The sequence below is a fragment of the Carlito syrichta genome, unplaced genomic scaffold (assembly GCF_000164805.1).
Source record: "Carlito syrichta isolate Samal-C Ts95f unplaced genomic scaffold, Tarsius_syrichta-2.0.1 Scaffold307028, whole genome shotgun sequence".
In the NCBI taxonomy this organism is placed as follows: domain Eukaryota; kingdom Metazoa; phylum Chordata; class Mammalia; order Primates; family Tarsiidae; genus Carlito; species Carlito syrichta.
In genome coordinates, this window is record NW_007251124.1 from 836,220 (window position 1) to 844,472 (window position 8,253).

The 8,253-nt window shown below is 41.9% G+C and overlaps 1 pseudogene; it reads right to left on the reverse strand.

The window, feature by feature from the left end:
* Positions 1–5,833: 5,833 nt before the first annotated feature.
* The window catches only part of LOC103266144, a 5,757-nt pseudogene continuing 3,337 nt past the window's right edge, over positions 5,834–8,253 (reverse strand).

Genomic DNA, 8,253 nt, shown 5'->3' on the forward strand with positions numbered 1-8,253 from the left:
AGAGCGGAGGGAAGAGAAATAAGTTGAGTCAATTCAGCACAGTATTAATTAATGAAACCTTCTGCTTTCATCCTCTCTTCTCTGAATGTAGAAGCTTCTATAGCTCTAACTTAGGGGTTAAGTCTACTGCCTTACAGTATCCTCCTTCTCCATTATGTCTCTAACTCAGCTTCCAGTTCTGGGCATTAAGCCCTGATGTGGCAGCCAAGACAACTCTTGGAAGTATACTCTCCTCCTCTCTCATCAAATATGTGTTTCTCTGGTTTGTCTTTGTCCTGGAATAACTTTACCCCTTACCCATACAGATCAGGTAGAAAGGGTCAAATCACTGACTTTCAGCTTATAGGATAATCCCTTTTTCTGTTTTGAATGCTGAAGCCATTTCCTCCAAAAAACTCTGGGTGGAAGGAGGAAGGGAAAGCTTGGGGGGGTGGAGGTCGAACAGAAATAATTAGGGATAGGCTCAAAGCTTATTTCTTCAGGTAACTTAATGTCTGGTCTATCGCCAGTTAGTTTACTAGAACTTTTTTCCTTGTTCTTATTAAAGAAGAATTACTCTTCCTCTATGATTTCGAACTTTTTCTCCTACTAATTCCCTACTACTAAGCCACTTTCCCCACATTAAAGAAGTATAGCACACATAGCATTTTAAAATACAAGATAAACTTTATCAGAGTGTCCAAGTTTCCAGGTATAATCCATACAGATGTGGGAGCAGTACAGTTTCACATTATTAATTAATTGGGCCCTATTTTATTCCTTGCAGGTCATCTCAACCTTGCTGTACCTTCAATACATAAGGCAACTTATCTTTCTTTTTTTTTTTCTAATACCAAAACATCAGGAAACAAGACTTTTCCTTCTTGATAGTTTATCAACACATCCCCAAGTTCAAGTTTGAATGGTTGTTTTCTGAAGCTGGGCTCAGTGGCTCAGCCTGTAATCCCGCGCCTTTGGGACGCTAAGGTGAGTGGATTGCCTGAGCCCGCAGGTTCGAGACTCACCTGGGCAGTAAGACCTCATCTCTACAATAAATAAAAAAAAATCAGCCGGGCGTGGTAGCGCATGCCTGTAATTCTGGCTACTTGGAAGGCTGAGGCAGGAGGATCGCCGGAGCTCAGCAGGTTGAGGCTGCGGTGGCCGGGAGCAGCCACTGCACTCCAGTCTGGGCGACTGAGTGAGACTCCAACTCAAAAAAAAAAAAAGATACCAGCAGAGTCAAAGTCATCTACTGGTAAGACTTTAGAAATCACCCTTTGGTCTCAGGCCCCCAAAACTATGATTCAGATTTTATCAGAACCCTAATTTAGAGCTGAACTGATTTATACCCACAGATATTTCCCAAGACTCTTCTTTGGTCTAGACTACTTAGTTTTTGACCAAGATGAAGGCTGTGTCTCACTAATGGTGGTTCCCCTCAGTTTTTCCATAGTCTCACTCTAAAAGCCCCAAGTCCCTTTATAACTCTTTTTCTAAAAAAGTCCTAAAATCACCTGGACAGCACAGAACTCACAAGCAGACACATGTTTTGCCCTGCAATGTTACATAACAGTTCTTTCCTTATAACATAACAAACTTAAAGCTCTCAATCGGGTTTTTTCCAACCAATATTTTATTATGAATATTTTCAAATACACAGAAAGGTTGAAAATATTGAATAGTAAATATCCATATACCAACCAGTTACATCTTACAGCAAACATTTTGAAGTATTTGCTTTATTATATATTTATCCATCTATTCTGTTATCTGTTCATTAATCTTTTTTTTCTTTATGCATTGCAAGGTAAGTTGAAAACACCAGTACATTTCACACTTAAACACTTAAGTATGTGTATCATTAACTGGAGTTTAGTATTTGTTTACATTATTATTATTTTTTTAAGGTAAAATTCACATATAGTGAAATGCGTACATCTTAAGCGCACCACTGGATACGTTTCGAAAAAGCATATCCCTATATAACTCAAACTGCTCTTCACATAAATCCTGTTAGTTTTTACCACAGCCTCTTCATGCAGTGGAAAGTTTGACAACTTACAGTGTGATTCTTAAGTTTCATTTTCTAGATTTACAATTGGAAAGGTCAGTCTCCTTTCAAGTTAAAAGTGAACTTAGCAGACAGGATACATGCAAAAACAACAATATAAAACTATGTGTTAAGGCAGCATACACATATTTTCTGAGATGAGATTAATATACTTATATTATATATCAGTTAACTGTAGATTTTACAATACTGAAAATCTACCATGGGAGGAGAATTCAAGACCTTTTAAGAAAAGGGAACTGGTAGAGTCAGGTCAGATGTGAATCATAAGTGTGTTTACATTTTTATATTAAAAAAAACAAAACAAGCCGGGCTAGGTGCTCAGCCTGTATTTCCATGCTTTGGGAGGCTGAGGTGAGTGGATTGCCTGAGCCTGCGGGTTCAAGACCCACCTGGGCAACTTGGCGAGACCTCATCTCTACAATAAATAAAAAAAAAATTAGCCGGGCATGGTAGCGTGCGCCTGTAGTTCCAGCTCCTTAGAAGGCTGAGGCGGAAGGATTGCCGGAGCCCAGCAGGTCGAGGCTGTGGTGGCTGGGAGCGGCCACTGCACTCCAGTCTGGGCGACAGAGTGAGACTCCAACTCAAAAACAAAACAAAAAACCAAACACAATGAGCACCCCAGTTTACCAATATCTATTATTTTATGCTTCTAAATATATAAAATGTTCTATATTATTAATTTTCATTTATGATTCCTTGTACAATAGACAATTCAGGATTCTTCTTCTGGAAAAAGTATCAACAATATAGCTAGAAATACATTTTGCCTTTCGTTTTGCAGATAACATATACTATAAAGGCTTTGGGTGTCACTAGTCCTCTGTACAAAAGTCTATGTCTTTTTGAATCTCATATTATGACTCCAGAATTACTAAATACCATCTCCTAGATCCTACCTCCACAAGCTCGTTTTATTCATACCTTAACCACTTTCTTCACATATGCCACCAAAGAGCACAAGCTTCATGGGAAATCCTTTGCTCCTTCTTTTGCCACTGCTTTATCTTATTTTCTCAGGTATCTATGCTATAATTTTAAAATGTTAGAGTTCCAAAAAGTTCTACAGAAGTAAAAATATATATTTTCAAATTTTACATGTTGGAAAAATTGTGATTGGGTAGGAGTTAGTGAATTATACCACAAGTTTTATAGTGTAAATATTTTTGTACAAATATTCTATGCTATTTATCATATACATCAAGTTATACATACAGTAGTAATTAAATTTATTCAATTTCTTTGATAAATTGTTTTACAAATTCTTTTCTTTTCCAAATTTAAGATGACGGCAAAAATGGAGAAAGCTAGTTCCTGTTGATACTGATCCAAGTGTAGCACGGAAACTACAAAAGACTTTATATAAATGCTCAATATGAACATATTTTCAGGCCCTGGGAAGGCATTCTCCACCCATTCTGTATCCCTACTCTTTCTCAGTTGCCATGATTCCTGCCATTGTACCCTGTGTGCCTTACCTCTTTCCTGAAGAAGCTGGGTGCCAGTGGGGTTCCAAAGCAGCTGACTTGGTGGTCCTGAACTCTCATCTGATGGCACAACCTATTGCAGGGCATAGAATGAATTCAGAGAGATTATGGAGGTGAGGAAAATACATAGAAAGATACAGTCAACCATAAAGGTTTATCATTGGGAACTGTCTCCAATAAATACCAAACAGAGGAGAAAATCCTACTTAGTTCCTAGTATCTTATGAAAAATAGAAATGGCATCCAATTATTCTCTACAATACAAAGCTTTAATAATCACCAGGTCAAGCAGGAAACATCATATCTAGAAGGAGAGAAGTCCAACAAAACCTAGACTTCAGACCTACCACACCATTCCCACTGCTTCTCTCCTTTCTTGGATTTACCTCTTCTTCCTCCTTGTGATGTATTGCAGACCCTCTTTTTCTTTCCTCCTGCATCTTTTTACCCAGCTTTCTTTTGGGTCTTCCACCACTCTCCTGGTTTCTTCCTAATGGTCAGATCCAGCTCCCAAACAAGATGTGAAGTGGTTCCTGTTGATGTCACTCTCCTTTTTAGGACACACTTTTTGGTGGTGCCAGCCAAAGGGCTCTTCCTGACCCACAGGGAAGCTGCTGTTGGGTTTGATGTGTCAAACAGTGCCCTGGATTTGGGGTTTATCAGCAACATTAAACCAATTGTGATCTCACATTTTGTTTTCCTGCATATTTGGTGAAGGGAAAAGAAGAGAGGAATGTAACCATGGAAAAAAGAGGGAGTCACTGAGAACTTGAGGCATCTGTGGGAGATGAGAGAGCACAGAAAGACAAATTGAAAATGTGAATATATCCAGAATACCATCCTGGTCTAAGCCATCACTTGCTATCTTCCCTCTATCCCATTGCTGCGGTAGCTTCTAACTAGTCTCCTTTCTTCTATCCTTGCCTTCTTCCTGTCTCTCCTTATAGAGCAGTCTGAATGCGTGTTTTCAATTTAAGTTGGATCATTCTTATCTCTCTGCTCAAAATGCTCCGACAGCTCAAACTTACTCAAAATAAAAGCTCAAGTCCTTACAGAGGCATACGAGGTTATAGGATGTGACCATTACCTCTGACCTAATCTTCCCCTCACTCAATCTTCTTTAGCTACAGTGACCTTCTTTCTTTTCCATCTTGGGCACATTTCCGTCTTAGGGCCTTTCTGCGGGCTGTTCCCTTCACTTCAAGCTATCCCCATGGCTAATAATCTTGCCTCCTTCAAGTATTTGCTTATATGTCATCTTTCCAATGAGTACCTTATTTAAAATTGTAATCTAACCCCTCCTTCCAATCCTGGTACGCCTTACCTTTCTTTACATAAACTCTTTTTCTATAGCACTTCATCACTTTCCAACATGGTGCATAAGTTACTTAGATACCATTGTTTCTAGTTGTTCTATAACTATATGAACACTAAAATGTAGGCTCCTAGGCTCCATGAGGGCAGGGATTTTTGTCCGTCTTGTTCACTGTTCTATTACCAACGCCTAAAACAGTGTTTACATCAGTAGGCGCTGGATTAAAAATTGCCGGAATGAATGGATGGATGTTGGGGAGAATAAAAAGAACGAGTCAGGGGACTCTGGGAGCAAAAGGGGACTCTGGCAGGAGGTGGAAAAAATGAGCGGGAAGAGCGCATCTTGGGGACTTTGAGGGAGGAGACCGCAGTGGACCCCCTCCCCCAAACTGACCCGCAATACCCGCCTCCTCCCCGCCCGCAACCCGGGTGTCCGGGTATTTAAGAGAAGCTGGCGACGGCGCTGGCTCCTCCCCGCTCGGTCGCCGGTCCTGTCCCGCGCCGACCCGAGGCACGAACCTTCCCGCTGATACTCGCCCCCAGAAATGAGAAAGAGAAATACAGAGTAGCTCCACTTCCAGGTCGGCCAATAATCATTTCCGGTGATTTTCTAGGACGCGGCTCAGCTCGCTGGTGGAGGCGGTCCCCGGGAACTGCGCCCTCCCTCGGGCCGGTTCAGCCTGCCTCTGGTCGCGCGCGTTGGTGTAGGGCGGAGGGGGCCAAGCTTGCAGAAGCCTTGCCGTGTGGATCTGTTGTCTTGGAGGGAGATCTGGATAAAGTTGGACCGAAGTTTTGTGACACATATGTGAAAGAGTTACTTTTATTTCTTTCCCTTTACTAATGAATTATTTATTTGAAAAAGATAAAAAACGTCTCCACATTGCTTCTTTTTATTTAGAAAGTGGAACATTTAAATGCATTCGTTTTTCTTTTTTTTTCAACAAAATTCATTTCAATTCGTTCCCAGGAACTGCTTCTTGTTTTAAGATTCACGTTTTAATAACACATAAGCGTATACCCCTGTTACAGTCAAAAGAACACACTTGAATTTTGGGGAGTCATTCATTATTATGGTGACTATGCCAACATATGGTAACCCTCTTGCTCTTCCCACCAAGCACTTCTTTTCCCACCAATTCTGGCTTTTTTCGTACAAGCCTCTATCATCAACTTCATTATTATCTCCTTTAGTTAGAAATTTGATGTCTCCATTATCTTTTTCACGAACTTTGATAACTCTGAACTACTGGAATGTCTCATTTTTCAACTTGAAAAACAATGATTTCACCAGCTCTAATGGGGTCTTCCCGGAAATTTGTGAGGAGCAGGTCTCTCCTCTGGAAGACGGCTCCGTTCTGCCCCACCAACCATCTGGCTCTCCCGCCAGTGAGCACGATCAGGCCTTCTCTGGTCATTAATGCCGAAGACGAGATCATGGCAAAGTTTAAAACCTGACAAAAGAGCTGAAGCTTGTTCATCTTCTTCAGGCCCCGAAGATATCCGAGTTGGATCTGGGGTGACGCCTCCCCACGGCATCTGCGGGTACCTGGTTGGGTCTCTGGGTACCGAGGCAGCCCTCTGGTTCTGGGTGTCACAGAAAGAGCTGCAGAGTTACTTTTAAATATTAACCTAGGAACACAATTGGATGTCTTTTTCAAAAGCAAATGAATTAAGACGATTTTAAGCCTACACAAAGTTGAGAGCATAACGAACCCCCATATACTCATCATTCACATTTAAAAGAAAGACATTCTGCCACACTTGTTTCATCCATCTCCTTCACTTTTCTTGCTGAAATATTTTATTTTATTTTATTTTTTGAGTTGGAGTCTCACTGTCGCCCAGACTGGAGTGCAGCGGTCGCTCCCGGCCACTACAGCGTCGACCTGCTGGGCTCCGGCGATCCTGCCGCCTCAGCCTTCCGAGTAGCTGGAACTACAGGCGCGCGCTAACCCCTCCCCACCCCCGGTAATTTTTGATTTATTGTAGAGATGAGGTCTCGCCAAGTTGCCCAGGCGGGTCTCGAACCCGCGGGCTCAGGCAATCCACTCACTGCAGCCTCCCAAAGCGCGGGATTACAGGCTGAGCTACCGAGCCTAGCTCATTGCTGAAATATATATATATTTTTTGGGTTTGTTTTTTTTTTTTTGAGTTGGAGTCTCACTCTGTCGCCCAGACTGGAGTGCAGTGGCCGCTCCCGCCCACCGCAGCCTCGACCTGCTGGGCTCCGGCGATCCTTCCGCCTCAGCCTTCCCAGTAGCTGGAATTACAGGCGTGCGCTACCACGCCCGGCTGATTTTTTGATTTAATGTAGAGATGAGGTCTCGCTGCCCAGGCGGGTCTCGAACCCGCGGGCTCAGGCAATCCACTCACCTCAGCCTCCCAAAGGCGCAGGATTACAGGCTGAGCCACCGAGTCCGGCTCTGAAATATTTTAAAGCAAAACCCAAATTTGTTATTGCAACTTCATTATGCATTTCTTTTAAAAAAAATGGACATTTTCTTATGGAATCACAATGGTGTTGTATCAGTTAACAACTCTTTGTTACCATCTAATACCAAGTCTGTATTAAATTTCTCTAAATATAGAAATAAGCTTCTTATATTTGTATTTTTTGACTCACAATCTAAAGTCTACATGTTTAATTTGGTTTATCTCTTAATTACTAAAAAATTCAGATCTAGAATAATTCCTCTTTCCATTCTTTATTTTGCCTCCCATACAATAGTCATTGAACAGCCGGGCTCGGTGGCTCAGCCTGTAATCCCACGCTTTGGGAGGCTGAGGTGAGTGGATTGCCTGAGCCCGCAGGTTCGAGACCCGCCTGGGCAACTTGGCGAGACCTCAACTCTACAATAAATAAAAAAATCAGCTGGGCGTGGTAGCGCGTGCCTGTAATTCCGGCTACTCGGAAGGTTGAGGTGGAAGGATCACCGGAGCCCAGCAGGTCGAGGCTGCAGTGGCCGGGAGCTGCCACTGCACACCTGTCTCGGCAACAGAGACTCCAACTCAAAAAACCCCCCAAAAAACAAAACAACAACAAAAAACAATAGTCATTGAACAAATTGGGTCATTTGTCCTGAATGTTCCACATGCTAGATTTGTCTGTGTCCTCATTTAATTAGTTTCTCTAGCCTTGTAGTTTCTGTAAACTAGATATTAGCTCTAGAGGTTTGATTAGAGTTAGGTTTACCTCTTTTAGTAAGAATTCTTCTTAGGTGATGCTATGTCCTTTTTACTGCACATCAGGAGGCACATGTTTGTTTTACTCTTTGTGATGCTAAGATTGATCAACAGGTCTAATATTTAATAGATGGAGCCTTCTATGTAAAGTACTCTATTAGCCTTATCTGATAGTTTCATCCACCAAAGATTTTTTTCTGGAATCAACTTTATCATTAA